Here is a 23,349-nt window from a genome sequence, read left to right as displayed (position 1 = left end):
TTGCTACCGCGATAAAGAATCGTACGCCGCTGTTACGTACGGATCGAAACAAAACACCGGGACAGGCTTCGCACCAAGTGCCGCTAACTTTACCAACCCAAGGCATGACAGTGACACAGCCATGGTCCTGCTCGGGAAAGCTTCAACGTAGACGCGACGAAGATCTGGGCTCGCGGAGGGGCGTTTGGAGATGCCTTCACGCACTCCCCGCTCGTGCACAACACTCAAGCACATTACATCCACAAGAGAGGTCTTGCTCGGTGAAATCCTGATTGGACGGGCAAGAATTATCGCGGCGTGCTAGACGAGTTTTGACGAGAGCTTCTGGACACGGAACCGGAGGAGTACCGGAACCTGCGTCGCGTCACCCGGACAAAGTGTCTGGAGTTTCTTTCACTCGTGGAACCAAGAATCGCGCCATTTTTGTTTTGAACGCCCAAAAGCAAAAAAAAAAAAAACAAACAAACAATAAAACCATATACCGTTGCCAGACTAAATGCTTTCCAAGTCAATCTCCCGCCAAACGTCCGCGAGTGAAAAAGGCGCTAGACTTTATCAGTCCGCGCGTCCACGGACGAGGCGCGGATCGCAGGAATCGGTGACGTGCCGGTCACGTGGTGCACGGTCCGCGGACGAAAATCGCGATTCGGTCCGTCGTGTGAATCGGCTATAAAGGTCGTCGTGACATTTTTGCCCCTCAGAAAAAAACAACACATATTTCACAATCATCTTAAAAAAATATGTTTTTCCTTAGTTTTACGAGTATCTTTTCTTTCCTTCAATACCGCTTGAAAAAAATAGTTTTTCCTAATTCTGTTTGTAGAATTGTTAGTAACAACACTTCTTCAGTCAACCAGGTTAATACCGACGAAATCTCTGAGGCAGTGCAAAAATAATAGCAAAGGAATTTAGTTTTCTTAATTTTTTTATTTAGAGGATACTACAGGAAATTGAAGGCCCACGTAGGAGTGGGGTACAACATATGCATTCGCACATGCAACAAACAAATAACGCGAAATTAAAATGGTTCACAGCAAGCAACTAGCAAATATACAGGATGTCTATATATATATATAACGGGCATGGTGGCGGGAGGCCGAAGGCGTGGGTATAAAACTGAGAAGAAAAAAACCCTTAGTGAAAACAGCAACAACGGACGATTTAATCTTCGAAGATTAAATCGTCCGTTGTTGCTGTTTTCACTAAGGGTTTTTTTCTTCTCAGTTATATATATATATTGTTACGAAGAAGACGACGATGACCGTCTTTATCGGGCCGCTGGCAATGGGGCTCGCTCCAGCGCGAGCTGGGGCGGGCAGTTCGATTAAAAGATCGAGGCTGAAACGGACCGTTCTTGTCCTTGCTTTTGATTTGCATAGTGACATCGTGGTGGAGGTGCGGGTCTTTCCTCTTCACCTCTCCGCACGCTAATCACCACGCTTCTCCGAAGCCACCAACGGCCCCCTGCGCTGGCCATGTCACAAGGTGAAGCGGCAGGCACTCCGGCGCTCCGCCCTGGCTCAGTGCCCTATCGCCAACGGGACCCTCCGACGTTCGCCGGCTTCGGCACCGACGACGTTGACGACTGGCTGCGAAGCTTCGAACGAGTAAGCACCCACAACGCATGGGACGACACTCTCAAGCTCGCAAACGTGGTGTTTTATCTACGAGACACAGCTAAAGTGTGGTTCGATAACCATGAAGACAAAATCTCCTCATGGGATGCCTTCAAAGCGAACCTGTCGGATGTTTTCGGATGTCCCGTCAGCCGCAAAGATGCTACGCATAGACTTGCTACAAGAGCCCATACTGCAGGCGAGTCGATTACTTCTTACACCGAAGACATTCTCGCGCTGTGCAAACGCGTTAACGCAGCCATGCCCGAGTGAGAAAAGGTCGGCCATATAATGAAAGGAATCGCCGAGGACGCCTTCACCATGCTGACGTCACGAAACCCACGGACTGTGAAAGAACTCCAGGAAGAATGTCAGCGCTGGGAAGGGCTTCGAAATAGGCGCATATCTCGCCCTGAGGCCGTCCACCGACTTCAGAATTGTGTACCGTCCTCCGGAGTCCCTTCCACTGGGGACCTTACTACCATCATTCGAAAAATAATCAAGGAGGAGCTTGCCTTGCTATTTCCGCGTGGTTGCCACCACGCGGAAAGACGACTCATCGAGCCCCACGCCGGATAATCTGCGAGCTCTCATTCGCACCGAGCTGGCGCAATCAGGAGCTCCACCCGCTCAGACGGTATGTGCTACGACCTCAGCACAACGTTACACCTTCGAGGCAGAACAGATTCCACAACAGTCAAGATACTTCCAGAACTCGGGACTACAACGCCCATGGTCACAGCCCTACTACCCGGTTATCCGTCGACCGACGTGCTTTTATTGTGGGATAGCTGGCCATATTGCCCGTTTCTGTCGCCGACGCATATCGGATATTTCAAGAAGGACTCCTGATTTCCGCCCGTCCACTTTCTATGGCACGAACCAACCGCCCTCTTACAACGATTACGACGACGAGCTCCCACACAGGTACCAACGACGATCGGTATCACCCTCCAGTCGCAATGCTCGAGACCGAAGCCCTTCTCCCAAATGCCGACGCCGCTCTCCTCTACGCACTGACCATACCTTCCCCAAGTCGTTCGTCAATGGGGAAAACTAGTAGAGGCAGCGAAAGGGGGTCCAGCTGCTTCTGTTTTTCCTCGACATCCCCCACCGACTCCGCCAACATTCAACTTATTAGACGTTTTCATTAAGAAGGTAAAATTCAAGGCACTTGTTGACACTGGAGCATCCATTTCAATCATTCGTGAAGACGTACGCAAAATGTTTAGACTTGTTTGTACTCCTTGGAACGGTGGCACTCTTCGCAGTGCGAATGCGACTTTACTTAATCCTCTTGGAATCGTTTCCGTCGAACTCACCATTCAAAATGAACCTCACAGACATTGCTTTGTTATCCTTCCTAGCTGTACCCATGACATCATTTTAGGATGGGACTTCTTAGCCACTCGACGTGCCCTTATAGATTGCGCGACTAAATCGATTTATTTCAGCGATCCAATACCTTACTCCCAGCCATTTTCTCGCCCCTACGTTAATTTTCGTGCAACGTCTCATACTCGTATTCCACCATCGACTGCAGCACTCATCGAATTAGTAGCCGACGTCAATGACTCTACATATTTGCTCGAACCAAACAGAGAAGTTTTGTTGCAGAAAGGTCTAGCTTTGCCTACCGTACTCGCACAGTCACAAAATAATCGAACCACTGTTTGGTTAGCAAATATTACTGAAATTTGTCAAGTTCTACCAGCTGGAACCTGCGTTTCGAGAACAAGTTTGAATGATTTCTTATATATCGGCGCTGTCACTGATGAAAAGATGAAGCCTCACTCCTCTCACCGCGATCAGGAAGCGTTAAGTTTACTCCGGAAAACTATTAACACTCGTCTTCCACGTCATCAACAGGATGCGCTCTACAGTCTACTATGTTCTTTCGTGGATGTCTTTGATATCAGTTATCCTCACTTAGGTCAAACTTCTGTTGTCCGACATACGATCGACACCGGCGATCATAGACCGCTACGTAGTCGTCCTTATCGTGTCTCTTCCTCTGAAAGACTCATTATACAAGAACACGTAAGCAAGATGTTCCAAGAAAACATAATTGAGGAATCCTCGAGCCCATGGTCTTCCCCTGTAGTGCTCGTCAAGAAAAAAGACGGTACATGGCGATTCTGTGTTGATTACAGACGTCTAAACAAAATAACAAAACGAGACGTTTACCCTCTTCCTCGAATAGACGATGCTCTTGATCGTTTACATGATGCCAACTATTTCTCCTCAATAGACATGCGTACCGGATACTGGCAGATCACCGTAGATGAAAAAGACAAAGAAAAAACAGCTTTCGTAACTGCCGATGGTCTTTGCCAGTTTCGAGTAATGCCCTTTGGCCTGTGCAATGCGCCCGCCACGTTTGAGCGGATGATGGACACTCTACTTCGCGGCCTACGCTGGACAGCTTGTCTATGTTATCTTGACGATGTTGTAGTTTTCGCATCAACCTTTGAACAACATCTCTCCCGCCTTACTTTGGTCTTCAAATGCTTCCGTAAAGCAGGTTTACAACTCAACTTAAAGAAATGCGCCTTCGGTAATACGGAAATCCAAATCCTTGGCCATGTAGTCAGCCGTCAGGGAATATCCCCCGATCCAGAAAAGCTCCTGGCTGTCACACATTTTCCTCGCCCTACACATTTAAAAGCTTTGCGCTCTTTCCTTGGTCTGTGTTCTTATTTTCGACGTTTCATTCGCGGCTTTGCTGATTTATCTGAACCGTTGCAGCGCCTCCTAAAAAAGAATGTCCCTTTCGTGTGGTCCCAAGACCAAGAGCAGGCGTTTCTTTCCCTCAAAGCGGCACTAACGACACAGCCTGTTCTGGCTCACTTTGACCCGTCTCGTGAGGTTGAAATTCACACCGATGCTAGCGGCTACGGAGTTGGTGCCATCCTCATTCAAACCTGTGACTCAAAGGAACATGTTGTCGCGTACGCCAGCCGGTTGCTATCCAAATCTGAAATGAATTACGGAATTACAGAGAAAGAATGTCTCGCCGTGGTTTGGGCAATACAAAAGTTTCGGCCATATGTATTCGGGCGACCATTTAAAGTTATCACTGACCACCACGCCTTGTGCTGGCTATCGAATCTAAAGGACCCTTCTGGAAGACTCGGACGCTGGGCACTAAAGCTTCAGGAGTACGACGTTTCTATATTTTATAAATCTGGCAAAAAACACGAAGCCCCAGATTGTTTATCGAGAAATCCTGTTTCTACGGCATATGCGACACATCATAATCCACCAATCGCGGCAATCTCCTTGACATCCACATTAGATTTTGCTTCTGAGCAGCGAAGAGATTCCCACTTACAACAGGTTTTCAAATGCCTAAAAAAGGCTCATCTTACACGCCAAGAACAGCGTTTGAGCAGTCTTTATACACTGAAAGAAGGCATACTTTATCGTCGTAACTATAACCCCGAGGGGCCCGAATTACTCTTTGTTGTTCCCAAACACCTCCGGACGAATATTTTGCGCGTTCTACATGATGACCCCACAGCTGGACATATGGGATTTTTTAAAACATACATGCGCGTTCGAAACACATTTTACTGGAAAGGAATGTACCGTGACATTTTTAAGTATGTCACATCCTGCCTACAATGTCAGCAACGTAAAAAACCAACCCAAGCACCAGCTGGACTCCTGCAACCTCTTACACCACCGCGTTATCAATTCGAACGAGTCGGAATCGATCTCCTGGGACCACTTCCCGCCACTCAAGCTGGTCACGGCTGGATTATTGTGGCGATGGACCATTTATCTCGTTATGCAGAGACTTCCGCTCTCCGTACCGCAGACGCTGAAGACGTTGCTGCTTTTCTTTTAAAACAAGTAATTCTCCGCCACGGCCCTCCCAGGCACCTTATCAGTGACCGTGGAACAGTCTTCCTCTCCCGCGTCATTCAGGAGCTTCTGCATCTGTGCCAAACTGTACACAAACCAACGACAGCGTATCATCCCCAGACGAATGGCATGGTTGAACGTTTTAATAGAACAATCGTTGATATGTTGTCTATGTATCTACAGTCAGACCAACAACAATGGGATTCCGTGCTTCCTTTTGTGACCAACGCATATAACACTGCAATCCAAGATACCCAAGGCTATTTTCCATTTTTCCTTCTGCACCATCGTTTTCCAACGACTTTTCTCGACAACCTTCTGCCATATAGTGCTACCGAACAAAAACTCCAACCCACAGTTGCACAACTTGTCTGCCGCGCCGAAGAAGCCCGCCAAATAGCACGATTACGCACAGCCTCTTCTCAACAACGCCAACGTCAAAGCTATGACCAGAGCCATCGCCCGGTTTCCTACGCTATTGGAGATCTCGTCTGAGTTTGGACACCCACTCGGCACCAAGGCAAGTGCACCAAACTTCTTCACCGGTACACCGGGCCCTTCCGCGTCACTCGACGGTTATCAGACCTCACATATCAAGTGACGCTCCACGAACCAACGGCTGACCTTCGCCGGACTTCCACCGACACCGTACATGTCGCCCGCATGAAACCCTGCTTGCAACCATTCACACCATAACACACCCTAATCTGTAATTGCGGTCGGGACGACCGCCGCCACACCGGGGGGGTAATGTTACGAAGAAGACGACGATGACCGTCTTTATCGGGCCGCTGGCAATGGGGCTCGCTCCAGCGCGAGCTGGGGCGGGCAGTTCGATTAAAAGATCGAGGCTGAAACGGACCGTCCTTGTGCTTGCTTTTGATTTCCATCGTGACAATATATATATATATATATATATATATATTTAAAGGGGAGGGGGGAAACCAGCAACAATTAATCAGCATGTAGTGCAATCATGCAGTAAAACAAAATGATCTATACAGATGTAGTATGAAGGTTTATGCAATCTTAAAGTCCATGCGATAAAGATGAACACGCAGCAATATACAAAGCGTCATGCTAGTCATCAAGGCGTTCCAGAACTTGTACAAAGTTGGTGTCGTTAAATGGTTCAAGAGGTACGCCGTTCCAGTTGCTTATAGTGCGGGGGAAAAAGCTAAACTTAAACATATTAGTACGCGCAAAAATAGGTGTTTATGAAAACGGATGTCTGTGCCGCGTAACTTTTGACTTTTAAGAGGAAATATATTACAATGGGTCTGTGCGAGTCTGCCTTTGAAGACCAAACCAGAATTTTAATCGTTCCAATTTCCTTCTGGTCTGAAGGGTGTGCATTCCGTTAGCCTGTATAAGTTGAGACGGGGAATCCAGCCTTCTATATTTTCCGTAAATAAACCGAACTGCTCGACATTGCATCGCCTCCAACTTCCGATGTCTTTCTGGGTAAATGAATCCCAAACGACATTTGCGTACTCCAACTTGGATCTTACTAAAGAATAGTAAGCATGTAGCTCAACCTGAATCGGAGCGTCTTCCAGCTTCCTTGCATTGAAGCCCAACTTCCTGATTGCCGAGGCACAAATATGGTTTATAAGAGGAGACCTTGAAAGTGTGTCTGATATAATTAAACCAAGAGATTTACATTCCCGCTCCACAGTAACCGGGGTGTCCGCGATCTTACAGATCCAATAAAAAGGTTTTTATTTTGTAATACGTAAAAGTGTTGATTTACCAGAATTAAGCTTCATTTTCTAGCTATCACACTATGATATAACTGACTGCAAAATATGGTCAAACGATATCTGATCCGAGCTCGACTTTATTTCTCTGAAAATAAAGCAATCGTCGGCAAAAAGACGTATATGGACACCTGCGTCAATCATTCATACAATATCGTTTCTGTACACCAGGAACAAAAGAGGACCTAAAACGCTCCCTCCGGGGGACCCCTGACGTTAAAGGCAGAACTGGAGAGTGACACCGTCCGACGGAAGCAAACTTGTGCGATCTGATAAGTACGCAGATATCCAGTTAACAAAACCATGCTGTAGACCAAGTTGTTCAAGTCTAGAAAGCAGTTGTTCACGAGGCACCTTATCGAAAGCTTTGCTGAAGTCCAAGAAAAGCACATCAATTTGCGCAAACTCATGGATAGTAATAACGAGTTGGGTCGTAGTTGATAAGCATTTGCAAAAACCATGTTGAAACTGTGTTAGAAAATTATGGTTATCCGGCAGTTTATTGATTTGACTGCAGATGATATGCTCTATCATTTATTCGAAGAAGTTAGAAAAATAGGACCGTGGTTCTGAACTGCTAGGCGATTACCTTTTTTTGAACAGGTAATACTATGGCAGTACGCCAGTCTCTTGGCAGCGAGCTGTTCGAGTATGATGTACAAAAAATTATGAGAAGAAAATGGGCTAGGGAGTCAGCGTAGCGTCGTAAGAACGTGTTTCGAATCTTATCAGGACCAGCACTTGTTTTCGTTTTGAGTAAAAACAACAAAGGAACTAAGCCAAGGTAAGTTATGAACTCAGATTGACAGTTTAATACGCTAGAAAGGACATAATCATGGTCACTTACAGTTATCGAAAAAGTGAAAGCCGTTTACAACTCCCTGTAACGCCGAATTGGAGCGCAGCTCTTGAGGAGGAGGAGGGAAGGGTACTGAGGGGAGGGTAGACCCCTCCTCCTCCTCCCCTCATTCTTTAATATGCTCCGGGGGGGTCACCTGACCTCGGGGGGAGGGGTCACATGACCTCGGGGGGGGGGGGGGGTGTCCCGTGACTTCGGGGGGGGGGTTGTCCCGTGACTTCGGGGGGGGGGTGTCCCGTGACTTCGGGGGGGGGGGGGGGAAAGGGGCACGTGACCTTGGGGGGTCACGTGGGGGTCACCTTGGGGGTCACGTGACCTTGAGGTGACCTTGGGAGGGGTGTGACCTGGGAGTCGCGTGACCTTGGGAGGGGTCACGTGACCTTGGGGGGTCACGTGACTTTGGGGTGACCTTGGTTATGCCGACGGCGACGGCGGCGCCGTTCAAGCCGGAAACGGGAGCCTAAGAGCTGCGCTCTAAGAAAAACGACTGAAACTTCTCATTGAAATGGCACGCCACAACACCAGGGTCAGTAGAGACAGACTCATACATCATAATTTGCTCAACCAGTTTATTTGTTTCAGTCTAGTAGCGCCAAAAAAATAGAGGGTCCCGCTTCAAAAATTTAAGAAGCGTATCGGAGAAGTAGTGGTCCCTAGCCACAGAAATTAGGCTACGAAGATCACTCGGAAAATTAGTGACATCTCAGTTCATCGGCCTTGCTTTTTTTCGCTCGATTTATTCTGCATTTGTGATGTATGATTTTTCTATTAATCCACGGATTATCACGATTAAGGCGCTTGAAATTTGTAGGCACAAATTCGTCAAGGCAGTACTCACATTGTGCTTAAAGTTTAGCGAAACGGCATCAACACTTGTACACCACATCCGAACAACGGCATACCATCCCTCTACTAAGGTTGAAAGCTGGGCTAGTTGGTGATCGTTGTACATAATCGAATAAAACAGCGCGAAGATAGAAATAGGAAGAGACACACCAGACAGGACAGAGCGCTGACTCGCAACTACGGCTTCTTTACTCAACGAAAAGGAGAAAGACAAAGAGAAGGAAAAAAGATAAAAATATACAGGAAAAGAAGAAGAAAAAAAAAAAGAAGAAAAAAAATGAAGAAAAAAATGAAGAAAAAAAAAGAGAAGAAAAAAAAGAAGAAAAAAGACATTACTGTACGCAATCACACGCGCACCTTTCACCCATGGTAGCTGACTACGGCACGTGCTGGACCCTCATTGTCAACTTCAGGAATTCCAGCTCCTTGCCTGACAACGCCACTGATGCTGCGCTGATACACTTTTTTCCTCTACTCTGGATGTGGAAGGCCTCCAGCACCTTGCGTGTCACTTTGTCCCTGTGTCGTCCCAAGATGGTGGTGGCACTAAAAAACGGCTCGCACAGGCACTCTTTGCAGTGAACCGATAGGTGTCCTCCCACTGTCGCTCCGAGGGAGTACCTGTGCTCGCGGAGCCTTTCATTCAGGCACCGTCCCGTTTGTCCAACGTAGGTGGAGCCGCACGAGAGGGGGATACTGTAGACTACTCCCGTGGCACATGGGACGAACGGCCTGGCGTGCTTCTTGCTACACTTGTTTCTGGCGATTCCCTCTGCCTTCGCATGAACTCTGGGGCAGATCTGGCTCATTTTTTCTGGTGCGGAGAAAACCACTGGGATTCCATATCTTTTTCCAACATTTTTTTAAATTGTGAGAGATCCTGTGTAAGTACGGGATAACTACAGGTCACTTGCGTTCCACATCCCGCAGTGTAGACTGGCTACCCTTTACTTTCTTCAGCAGTTTGCTTGCGACGTCTGAAAGTAGTGTCGTCGGATAGCCAGCTTTCCTCAGTCTTTCTGTCTGTATCCTAAAGCTCTCCCCCAGAGTGTGGAGGCAAGATTTTTTGAGTGCTGAGCTCAGAAAAGATGTAACGATGCCCCTCTTCACAACCTTCGAGTGGGCCGACCTTCAGTCGAGGATGCCTTTCTTAGATCGTGGACGATAGGTCCAGCAGACACGCGAGTCTCCTATGCGCAGGGAAAGGTCCAGGTACTGGAGTACCCCTTCTTTTGGGACCTCAAAGGTAAACCTAAGGCCTCCCCCACACTTCTCGAATACCACCACCACTGCGTCAACCAACGCTTCCAATGTTCCAGATCTTCTGAAAAGCACCAAAAAGTCATCCACATAGCGAAATATCTTCATAACACTCGTGCCGCCAAGCTCTCTTTCAATGCCACAGTCCACTTCACCGAGGTAAATGTCACTTAAGACGGGGGCTACGCAAGAGCCGATACACACACCCGACTTTTGCCGGTAGCACCCTTCCTGCCACCCGACTACCATTGACTGCAGATAGAATAACAACAACTCCAAAAAGCTTTCCAGGGATACTCCACTAGAACTCATAAAAGCCAGTTCTCCATTGGCTTCGATGCACCCTTTCACTGCTTCCAGCAATCTGTCGTGCGGCAAGGAGTAAAAAAGATCTTCCACGTCTATACTACATGCATGCCTCATCTCTGGACCCTGTGCTTCGAGGTACTCTACAAGCTCCAAAGAATTGAAAACCCTAAAAGCGTCCTTGATATTCAATGATGATAACTGTTTTTGTAGGTAGGAGGCCACCTGCCTTTGCCACGATCCCTTTTCCGTGACAATGGCTCGAAACGGGCACCCTTCCTTATGGGTTTTGGCGCTGAAAAACGCTTGCAGGTGTACATTCTCCGCTTTTCCTACTCTCACCGCCAGCTGGGTTAACGCCAGGCGATCACAAAGTCCTTTTGCCGTGTCTCGAAGTTTCTTCAGATCCACATTGACCGGTCTGAAATTTTTCTCAATGGCCGCGTTTGCCTTTTCATTGAACATGCCCTTTGGTAACACAACAAACTGACCCTCTTTGTCGGATAACATGACACGTAGGTCACTGTCTACCATGAAATCCACCAAAGTGGTAATTGGACAAACCTGTCCTCTTCTTCTTGGTGATTGAAGAACTTCCACACACTCGTGAATGCACCTTGGCCTATCCCCTTCCATCGCCTTCTCTGCTACGTTCTTGGCCAGAGTCACCAACTCGGGAGGGCTTAGGACCGGCTCGAAGCAGAACTTGGGACCCAGCTCTAACGGCTTGCCAATTTCTGGCGGAATCTCGGCTTCACCCAATGTTGTGTATCCGTGGGTCGACGGAGTCATCAGGTCCTTCTTCTTTGGAAGTTGTGGCCGGATTCTCTGCCACAAGAACTCCGTGGCATCCCTTGCTCTCTTGTTCATCTCATGGTAGAACCATCGTGAATTAGCAGGGTTTTCCTTTGCGGAGGCACAGGCTACTCTCAGGCAGTCTCGGAAGAATCTTTCCTGGCGCCAGTAATCGGATCTTAAAACACGACACACCCTTTTTGTGTGTCCTTCCGATGGAGCGAGGAGGCCGAAAATCCCTTTCAGTTCCACAGGACACGTACCACGTCGAATGTGCCAAGAAGAAACCCTTGCACTACACACACACTGGGCTATTAGGTTAACGAGGACACAAGGATTAGAGAAAAAAAACATTAGAATTGACAGGAGAAAGGCCCGATGCAAAAGAAATAAACTGTACTAAGGTTGAAAGCTGGGCTAGTTGGTGATCGTTGTACATAATGGAATAAAACACCGCGAAGATAGACATAGGAAGAGACACACCAGACAGGACAGAGCGCTGACTCGCAACTACGGCTTCTTTACTCAACGAAAAGGAGAAAGACAAAGAGAAGGAAAAAAGATAAAAATATACAGGAAAAGAAGAAGAAAAAAAATGAAGAAAAAAATGAAGAAAAAAAAAAAGAAGAAAAAAGACATTACTGTACGCAATCACACGCGCACCTTTCACCCATGGTAGCTGACTACGGCACGTGCTGGACCCTCATTGTCAACTTCAGGAATTCCAGCTCCTTGCCTGACAACGCCACTGATGCCCTGAAAAACACCAAAAAGTCAAAAATGACTTTTCGGTGTTTTTCAGAAGATCTGGAACATTGGAAGCGTTGGTTGACACAGTGGTGGCGGTATTCGAGAAGTGTGTGGGAGGCCTTAGGTTTACCTTTGAGGTCCCAAAAGAAGGGGTACTCCAGTACCTGGACCTTTCCCTGCGCATAGGAGACTCGCGTGTCTGCTGGACCTATCGTCCACGATCCAAGAAAGGCATCCTCGACTGGAGGTCGGCCCACTCGAAGGTTGTGAAGAGGGGCATCGTTACATCTTGTCTGAGCTCAGCGCTCAAAAAATCTTGCCTCCACACTCTGGGGGAGAGCTTTAGGATACAGACAGAAAGACTGAGGAAAGCTGGCTATCCGACGACACTACTTTCAGACGTCGCAAGCAAACTGCTGAAGAAAGTAAAGGGTAGCCAGTCTACACAACGGGATGTGGAACGCAAGCGACCTGTAGTTATCCCGTACTTACACAGGATCTCTCACAATTTAAAAAATGTTGGAAAAAGATATGGAATCCCAGTGGTTTTCTCCGCACCAGAAAAAATGAGCCAGATCTGCCCCAGAGTTCATGCGAAGGCAGAGGGAATCGCCAGAAACAAGTGTAGCAAGAAGCACGCCAGGCCGTTCGTCCCATGTGCCACGGGAGTAGTCTACAGTATCCCCCTCTCGTGCGGCTCCACCTACGTGGGAAAAACGGGACGGTGCCTGAATGAAAGGCTCCGCGAGCACAGGTACTCCCTCGGAGCGACAGTGGTAGGACACCTATCGGTTCACTGCAAAGAGTGCCTGTGCGAGCCGTTTTATAGTGCCACCACCATCTTGGGACGACACAGGGACAAAGTGACACGCGAGGTGCTGGAGGCCTTCCACATCCAGAGTAGAGGAAAAAAGTGTATCAGCGCAGCATCAGTGGCGTTGTCAGGCAAGGAGCTGGAATTCCTGAAGTTGACAATGAGGGTCCAGCACGTGCCGTAGTCAGCTACCATGGGTGAAAGGTGCGCGTGTGATTGCTTACAGTAATGTCTTTTTTCTTCTTTTTTTTCTTCTTTTCTTTTTCTTCATTTTTTTCTACATTTTTTTTTTCTTTTTTTTTTTTTTTCTTCTTCTTTTTTTGTATATTTTTATCTTTTTTCCTTCTCTTTGTCTTTCTCCTTTTCGTTGAGTAAAGAAGCCGTAGTTGCGAGTCAGCGCTCTTTCCTGTCTGGTGTGTCTCTTCCTATTTCTACCTTCGCGCTGTTTTATTCCATTATTTACCATCCCTCCTCCAACGGACTCACGGAAAGGTTTCACCGACAGATGAAAGCGGCACTCAGAGCGCACACGTCACTAAGCCCATGGACCTAAGTCCTACCAATGGTGCTGCTGAGCATCCGCACTGCCGTGCGAGACGAACTTAAATGCACCTCCGCCGAAATGGTCTACGGCACTACCCTCCGACTACCCGGTGAATTTTTTCAGACAACTGAAAAGAGCAGTGACATAGACTGCGACAACTACGCCAGCCGGTTACGCTCGGTTCTCCAAAACATCCAACCAATCCAAACCAGGACTCAGTCACGCAAGGTCTTCATAAGTCCCGACCTTCGCCAGTGCAGTCACGTGTTCGTGCGAAACGACACTGTGCGACGCCCACTACACTGTCCCTATGACGGACCCTATGCAGAGTTGCAACGAACTGACAAAACATTCACGCTTTCAGTCAACGGCCGAACAGAAGTAATTTCAATTGACCGCATTAAGCCTGCACATCTCGCAAACAATGAGCTACAAGAAATTGATGCAACTTCGTTCACAAGCACATCGCACACATCGCTCGTATAACCAACAACCTCGCTAGGGGGGGAACCACGAGCGGCTCCCAGCGAAGCGCGAAAGAAGTAAAAGAAGTGCCCGCGCGACCACGGCCTCTCTCGGAGCTCGAGACAGAACAGACATCAAGGAACAACGGCAAGCAAAAGGTCGGCTCGTCACGTCTCCGATTTAACATGATGTAAATAGTGCAAATAAATTAGTTGAAGTTCAATACGCTTTAAATCTTTGAAGGGCGAATATATTTATTTATTTATTTATTTATTACAATACTTTCAGGGCCACACGGCATTACAGAAGGGAGGGGGGGAAAACAAAAGTATAAAATTATAATTCAACACATATTAGTTAATATAATAGTTTTCAATGGCAGACTTGAATGCAGGAGCGCCTGTGATTGCGGCGATGGAGGTGGGCAGGTGGTTCCAGTCATTAGTAGTTCTTGGGATAAAAGAATCAAAAAAAAGATTCGTGCGACTGAAAGGAACGTTGACTTCATGATGATGATTTCGATGGGATACAAACGATGGTTCAGAAAAAAGCTCTTCACTTAGATGCTGGTTGTGATGATAAATTTTCTGAAATAAGGACAAACGAGATAATTTTCTACGCAATGAAATATTCGGAAGATGTAAAGTTTGTTTCAAGGATGATTCACTGGAAAAACGTGAGAAATTAGACAAAATAAAACGTGCGCACCGATTTTGTTCGGATTCAATTTAATTAATTAGAAATTCATGGCCTGGGTCCCACACCGAACTCGCATACTCAAGCTTGGATCTAACGAGGGTCTTGTACAGTAGTAGTTTTAATGATGACGGAGCCCTTGAGAAGTTGCGGCCTAAGTAACCTAGCATGCGATTAGCGTTGTTAGCAACAAAATTAATGTGAGTTTGCCAGGAGAGGTCAGATGTTATATGGACACCTAGGTACTTGTACGACGTCACCTGTTCAAGTACAGAACCAATGTTATATTGAGGAAAGTTAGTACAGGCAGCTTTCCGTGAAATTCTCATTACTTTACATTTAATGGCATTAAGGCGCATTTTCCAGACGTCACACCAGTTAGTAATGGAATTAAGGTCAGTCTGAAAAAAGACGTATCAGTATCAGAATAGATTACACGATAAATGACACAATCATCTGCAAGCAACCTTATGGATGACTGGACATTGTTAACGAGGTCATTTATGTATATGAGGAAAAGGAGGGGGCCGAGGACGGAACCTTGCGGCACACCCGAACTAACAGGGCAGAGAAGAGAGTCTGAGTCGTTTGCAGTTACAAGCTGTATTCTGTTAGAGAGAAAATTTTCGATCCATGCAAGAATGTTAGAGTCAATTTTTAGTTTTTTTTTTAATTTTGAGCAGAGCAGTTGGTAAGGGACTAAATCAAAGACTTTCGAAAAATCAAGAAATAGGCAGTCGATTGAAAGATTATTGTCTAGCGCAGAGAGAACATCGTTCGTAAAATAAACCAGTTGCGTTTCACATGAGAATGATTTACTAAAACCATGCTGACGATATGTGAAAAATGAGTTGGATTCAAGAACGTTAATTAGGTTAGAATAGATGATATGCTCCAACATTTTACATGCGACACTAGTTAAAGATATAGGCCTGTAATTAAGAGGAGAGAGAGCATCACCTGATTTAAACAAAGGTACCACCTTACCCACCTTCCAATCGCCGGGCAACAAACAAAGATCTAGAGACTGCAAAAAAAGTTTAGATAGTATTACACAAGAGAGCATTTCAGTGTTCTTCAGAAATTTAGAATTAATCCCGTCACTCTTTTTTTTAGGAGAACAGCGCTCAAGCAAATATGTCAAGAGGACCGAATAGTGATCAGATATACCCTGTTCGACAGATACGGTGCGATCAGTAAGCGAATTGTTTACGAAAACAAGATCAAGAACGAAGTGACTGATACCACATACTCTGGTTCGATCTTGTACTAATTACTTCAGATCAAAGTAGAACATCTATATCAAGCATACTTTTTCCAGTCAACGGAGGGGATATTAAAGTCACCAACCAGGATTATTATATTGCTGCTAAATTTAAACAAATGGTAAAATGATTTGCACAAGTAGTCAGGAGTAGCAGAAGGGGGTCGATATACAGCTCCGAGGATAACAGTGTTGCCCCAACAGTTAAGGTGTAAAAACAAGCTTTCATGATTTTTTATTTGAGTTTCCAGAACCACTTCAATGTCTGGTTTAAGTAAAACAGCCAGTCCACCACCCCTTTCGTTACGATCCCTGCGATATACATTTTACTGATCTGGAAATACCTCTCCGTCACTGATACAATCAGTAAGCCAGGTTTCGGTTATAACACCTACAAGCATGCGGGTCATGCATAAGAAGATTGATTGAAAACACGTTTATTGACCTTATATTGCGTGGAGCGCGCTGCGTTGGTCAGTTAGATGGAGGATAAGGGGTTAGGAAGCGGGGGCCAAAGAAGAGGAGAGGAGGAGGAGGGCAACACTTCATGGCCTCAAGGCCTTCGTTGACGAGGGAGGGGGAGGCCGTATCTTCTTGGCTGTAGCCGGAAGAAGCCAGTCCCCCCCCGGAGGCGCAGTTGGGTCTGTTTACTGTTTACGATTAGGTGCAAGTCAGTCAGAAAGGTTTGTTTTTTATCTGTGTTGAAATACTTGCACGTGCATTTTTGTTTTCGTCCCATACAACGACTTCGTCGTTCACTTGAAGTTTATCATTAAATAGATAAACACGGGCGCCTTCATTTTTAACCTGCCTGACACTCTCCTATAGCATTGTTTTTTTCATGAGTGCAGCCTGTGAGTAATCAGTGTTTATAAACACTTTCGAGCCTTCCAGTTTTTTAGTATTGCGCACAACCTGTTTGTTTTATTGTAATTCTGAAAGTATAAAATAATCGGTCTTTTGGATCCATGTTTACCAAGCCTGTGAGCACGTGCCACGGACGAGCACGCAACGCCCAGTTTATTTTGAAAAAGGTTAACGAGTACTTTTCTTTTTAATTGATCATCAGATTCGTTAGGTGTTTCGGGGATGCCATGGATTACAAGCTTAGAAGGGCGACTCCTGTCCAGAAGATCAGTATTTTTTAAATTTTGTTTCATAATGATTTCATCAAGAATGGTTGCAGTTTGTTTAAGAGAATCAATTTCCATAGTCTTTATTTGTATTTCGTTCAAAGTTTTCCCGATACCCGTAGATTTAGACGTCAAGTCTTCCATTTTTTTTTTCATTGCGCTCGTGTCGAGCCTTGAGATTGGATATTCCATTTTTAATTACGGTTTGGCCATCAAGGATTTTTTAAACATTTCTTCAGTTGCAGGCCCCGGGTTCCACTTCACATCCCCACACACAAGCGTACATACTAACAAACAGTCATGCGCAATATGACACAAAATTCATGGGCACGGCACAACTACAATCATGATATCGTCACTTCTAAATAATCCGAATAAATAACCAAGCTTTTGGAAGATCCAGCACAAGTTAGGCGACATGTTCGCTTGACAATCACCGCGCCCACTAAAGTTGAAATGTTGTGAGAGCTCCCTTTTTAGGTGTCTCACAGGTGACGTAACCGTGGAAGCGGAAATCGATTCAAGCACTGCAATGACCGTGGTGGACTTCAGCGCGTGAAAGTGACTGGCGGCAGGCACGGAATTATTGACCGTCATCGCAGATGTCAGGTTGCTGGCGATGTTGCGTTCCCCGTTGGAGCATTCGTTGAAGCATGACAGCCCCTGTGGAGGGGTCAGCAGAAGTTAGGTGAGATGTTCGCTCGACAATCGCCGTGCCCACTGAAGATGAAATGCTGTGGCAGCTCCCTTTGTACGTGTCTCACAAGGTGACATAACCGCAGAAGCGGAAATCGATTCAAGTGCTGCGATGACCATGGTGGACTTCAGCGCGTGAAGGTGACTGGCGGCCGGCACGAAATTATTGAGCGTCATCGTAGATGTCAGGTGGCTGGTGATGTTGCCCTCCCCGTTAGAGCATTCGATGAAGCATGACAGCCCCCGTAGAAAGAACCAGCAGAAGTTAGGTGACATGTTCGCAAGACGATCGCCGCGTCCACTGAAGATGAAATGCTGTGGCAGCTCCCTTTGTACGTGTCTCACAGGTGACGTAACCGCGGAAGCGGAAATCGATTAAAACGCTGCGATGACCGTGGTGGACTTCAGCACGTGTAGGTGGCTGGCGGCCGGCACAAAATTACTGAGCGTCATCGTAGATGTCAGGTGGCTGATGATGTTCCGTTCCCCGTTGAAGCGTCCGTTGAAGCATGTCAGGGCCATCAAGGATTTTTTCAAGGAAGAGCCAACAGAAGTTAGGCGACATGTTCGCTCGACAATTATCGCGCAGATTAAACTTTCGCTCTTCACAAAAAAAAAACAAAAAAAAAACAAGTATTTATTATTTCACTAAGAAAGGTGTTTTTTCTAGCCTATGTAAAAAGTATATTGTACTAGTACACAAAGCCGGATACTCGTCAAAGATAATTATTTACTTCCATGTTTCGTTGCTTTTGAAAAACTGATCTACACTCGAGTTTATTTTTACTTTCGGAAACTGAAGACCGCTCAACATGGATTTGTAAGAAGTCGTTCGGTAGAGAGAAACCTTTGTTCGCTGCTTAAAAGCACTGTCCCATGTGTTGTTGCCCGAGGGCAAAGCGATATTTTTATATTGATTTTTCGAATGCTTTTTAGAAATAAACCGCAAATGACTTCAAGGTAAACTTTCTTTATATGGTGCGTCACCGCTACTATTATTGTGGCTCAGTAGTTTTCTAAATGGTCGTCCGAGTATCGTATTTTTCTTGAATAACGTATCAGAAGTTTTTGTACGAACTTCGGGTGTACCTCGTGAGTCAAACTTGGGCCGCATATTTTAGCGCGCAGCGTTAAGGAGCTCGTGTCGCCGAAACTCCGGCATCGGTGGCGTGAAAGGAAAATTCTGATAAGTCGTTAGATTCATGACGTCAAGGCCAAGTGACCTCTTGTGGGAATTTCATACAACCCACAACGATCACGTGAAATATGACGCCACGCGTGTGGTGGAAGTGATTAAAAACGTGACATGTATGCGAATTAACTGTCGGCACAGTTTTCAAATTATTTTAAATTATAAAATATTCAATTTGCTTTAAAAAAAATTCACAAATTTTCGAAGGGATTCGAACCTTCGACTCTTCGGTTGCGAGCCAGGCCCGCTACTGCCTAGGCCCTGTCTTTTTGTTTATTGCTTACTAGGCCATGTCCGGCGCACTTCCTGCTCACCGACAGGAAGAGCATGAGAAGCAAATCAGAAGGCGAGGCGAACGAGGCCTAATCAGGCGATTTTTATTTACATAGTGTCGAGCATTTCTGTTCGGCATTATAGCAAGGTTGAGTACGTTAAATACATTATATTCTAACAAAACCATCGAAACACAACGTCGGTCTTACCTTTCCTGCGACTTTCGGAAGTGCAGGTCTTTACGAGCGAGCTTCACTTCGCCTTTCAGAGAGGGCAGGCGAAATAACTCGAGCGGTTCGTTGTTTTTGTCTAACAACGAGCAGACGCGCATCAAGGAGGAAAGTCAGAGGACTCACTGGGGAGGTGTCCCGAGGCGCCGAGATTTGTTTGCTAAGGACCGAGAGTGAGGATGGTTAGTGTCTGCAAGGTCCCCTCCGAATTCTTTTTCCCTCCTTTCGTGTGCGGCGATACTCCTCACTCTTTAATGGCGTTGGTGGGTTTTCGCGGTTGGCGCAGTTAATGTCGTCTGCTTTAAGTCTGCTAGTCAAAGCGATGGCTGCTTTACCTTCCCTGCGTCTGTCGGAGATTCACTGTTTTTTCACCGGCGGAAACGCGGCCTTCGAAACAGATTTGTGTTTGTCCTTTGTCGTTCTTGTTCCCCTTCTCCAGGGATTAATTTCGTCATTCTTGTCCATCTCGCTTGCACCTTTGCATTTAATTGCCTTATAACAATAGTTACTTCTTGGTGTCAACGAGTCCACGACATATCTTCCGCGATGCGTTCGACGCCGCTCGTGTAGCGCGATCGATCTTACTCAGATTCTCTTCCACAGATTAGCGCAGGTTTTCAAACTTTTGCCACTTGGGTTTACGCCACACATACATACCCCAATACGCTAACTGACAACAGCCTTTTAATCGAGCGAGAAAATTGTGATTACAAGCAGCGACCGAGCACTTTTGGGCTATGATGTGCTCACAGTACCGATCGCTGGAAATACACATTTGTGACTGGAAATACACATTTGTGTATTTCCAGTCACTACATGGGCAGTCATCTGTCTTTAGCTGATCCTTTTTGAACAACTCAATAAACGCCAGGTACCATTCACGAAACTCATGTAACTAAACGTTTTAATATAGCGATTAACATGGTATTTACTTCGTATATGAGCGAGCGACCTGCCGCGGCATGCTGCTCTTAGGGTGTTGCAGCCACTGCTGTGGAAGGTCCGTCTCTGACAGTCCATTTAGAGCCACGTAAAGTGCGGTAGTCACCGTGTGGCTGCACTTTGTGGCCCCCCGAGGGCACTCACAGTGACTCTCTAAAATGTCACCTATATCGGGGAGCGTAATCTTTACCGCGTAGCTACTGTTCTTAAATGACGCCTGGGCATTCGCAACTAGAGTGAAATCCTTCACCTCGAAAGAAAGGATGTATCCTTCAAGGCAGTTCCTTTCGCCTTTCTCGAAATTTGCATTCTCGCCAGTGAAAAAGCGGTGAATCTCCGACAGACGCAGGAAAGGTAAAGCCGCCATCGCTTTGACTAGAAGACGTAAAGCAGACGACGTTAGCTGCGCCAACCCGCCGCCGCCGTTAAACAGTGAGGAGTCTCGCCGCACACGAAAGGAGGGAAAAGTATTTGGGAGGGAACTTCCGGACACTACCCACCCTCAGTCTCGGTTCTTAGCAAACAAACCTCGGCGCCTCGCAACACCACGCCAGTGAGTCCTTTGTCTTCTCTCCTTGATGCGCGTCTGCTAGTTGTTAGATAAAAACAACGTACCGCTCGAGTTATTTCGTCTGCCCTCTCTGAAAGGCGAAGTCGAGCTCGCTCGTAAAGACCTGCACTTCCGAAAGTCGCAGGAAAGAGAAGACAGACGCAGACGACGTAGCGAGCAGACGACGTTGCAATGGACCAGACGACGCTCAGAAAGGGGGTCGCGATCTGCCAATATAGGGCTCGGCGTTCTGACGTTACCGCTACACCCTGCGCAAGCAGACGAACTTGCCCTATGCATAGAGGCCGGATGTTTAGGCACTAAAAATCAATTTTTAGGCGCCTATAAACGGCACTGAAAACTTCGTAATAGGCATATATATATATAGGCACAATCAGCTTGTATTCACAGAGTGAAGTTGAAAGCATTTAGGGCCTCTGCCATTCAAATAAATGCAGAATAAAGCGTTGCAATAGGAAATACAATTTAATTAGTACAACATTCGAAAAAAACCCGACTCAAGACCACACCGGTACAAAGCTGTCCAATACTGTACATAGTTGAACTAGAAACAATAGCAAAATATTATTAAAACAATAGTAAACAAGCGCCATCTCAAAATTCTTGGGTTTAAACTTCGGACTCTTGTTGCTTACAACCATTTTTTACGCTGAAAAAGAGCGTTACTCGTCAACTGATGTGAGTGGGGCGTACTTGTACCTAGGAATATTTAATGCTTCCACACCCTCTGGTACCCTGGAGCGTTCCCCGATGAGGACATTCGAGACTTCTTTGAGTAAAGAAAACTCACTATTTTTGTTCAGGACGGACTTAAGCTTTGAACGCACTTGTGCAACAGTGGGGCCTGAGGGGACGGCGTCGACTCGTTGTTGAACGTTCAAAATGAGCCGGATGTTTTGATCCAGAGTTTCGCATGCAGTTTAGAGCCTCTTGATTGTGTCCGCGAGAGACGTGAAATTGGAGTACAAATGCGCCAGGTCACCTTCGAGAGTGTCCTGGCGCAGGACATCTTAAGCCTTTCTGACTGGGGTACTCTCGTCTGTTGGAAACCCGTTAATGATCATCTTCACCCCAGTAAAGTTAGTACTCTAACACCCTACAGCTTTAAGCCACGTTCCCCATCGCGTCACGATGGGTACTGGCGAAAGAGGCACTCCTGGTAGCTGTTCCTTAAATGCACAGACACGGGACGGAGACTTAAGAAACACAGCTATCAGAGCAGCAACGGGATCGTTTACATGCTTGAAGTGTTGTTTTAGCTCTTCGCAAATGCGGTAAATGCCGTGGGCGAGGCAGGTGGGGTGCAACATCCGCGGGTAGGAAACCTTCAGGAGGAGGGTGTGCAGCTTTGTGCATATAAGCCGCCGCATCTGTGTAAAGTTGCGACACCCTGCTGCCTTCCAATCCAGTAGGGTATAGCACCTTCAAGGACGCGTTGACAAGGTACACCACGGTCTCCCCATTTGCTTTCTCTGGCGTCTTGGTGCATACCAGAAAAGACGTTTTTCTCTCGTCTGCTTCAAGCTCCAAGTACGAGGTGCGCGACAAAGCGTCCAGTCGCATCTGTCGTTTCCTCTACGGAGACCGAAATGCATGAGTCCCTATGTTTGTCTCTGATTTTTTTCAGTGTTTCCTCGTACATGGGCCGCAGGAAGTTCTTCCGTAGAGTCGACTCCGACGGTACCGTATGACTGGAGTATATTTGTAATTTGTTTTTAAAACTGGGTTTTCTACTTTCGCCCAAGGAATATTAGCGGCAACTAAGACTTCGCACAAGTCTGTGTAGAATGCGTTCTTTCTATCCGCGAGGTTTTCTCTGAAAAATGACTGCCTAGACGTTGAGGGCACGTTGCGTTCTGCGTTGGCTTGATGTCCTGCTGTTTTTTCGTGTTGTGCAGGGTGGCACTTCTTCTCGCATGGGATCTGAGAAAAAAACAACAACACGATATGTCGAAAAGCGTAGTGCGCCGTCCTGAGCGAGGATGACTTTAAGCAATATCTTCCTAATACCTCTAAATATACCGACACTGAAAATATGTGCGTTTCACAATGGTAAAAACCTACTCATTGTGCAAGCTTGTTCAGGTTTTAGTTCAACATCACAGCACACAGCTGCCAGAAACTCCGCTTCTAAACCTCACTCTCGCGAGACTATCTGCCGCTTAGGTAACATGGCGCAGGGCTGTTAAGTGAACTACAACTTGTGCCTAAACTCTGTGTGTGCTGTTTATGGGGACAATCGTCAGGTACTGCACGCTATTCATCTCTCTAGAATTAGTTTGCCGATTATGTCCCGCAAGGAAAAGGGTATTTCAGTTGCCTCGCCCCCAGCGTGAGTTTCAACTGGACATGCCTAACCAAAGCATGACGGGAAACAACAAGCACATGCTGGAGATCAGTAATCCGATAGAAAGACTATGTGCGTACTGACTTCTTACTGAGTACGGTTCATTTATTATTAAAATTT

General features: G+C 46.5%; 1 pseudogene; it reads right to left on the bottom strand.

Annotated features, from left to right (window-relative positions):
* Window positions 1-23,349, bottom strand: part of LOC120836007 — a 28,710-nt pseudogene that overhangs the window by 4,528 nt on the left and 833 nt on the right.

This window comes from Ixodes scapularis, unplaced genomic scaffold (genome assembly GCF_016920785.2).
Source record: "Ixodes scapularis isolate PalLabHiFi unplaced genomic scaffold, ASM1692078v2 PGA_scaffold7__128_contigs__length_106722199, whole genome shotgun sequence".
Classification (NCBI taxonomy): Eukaryota; Metazoa; Arthropoda; class Arachnida; order Ixodida; family Ixodidae; genus Ixodes; species Ixodes scapularis.
Note: the sequence above shows the minus strand (reverse complement) of the source record. Positions and strands in the feature narration are given on the sequence as shown.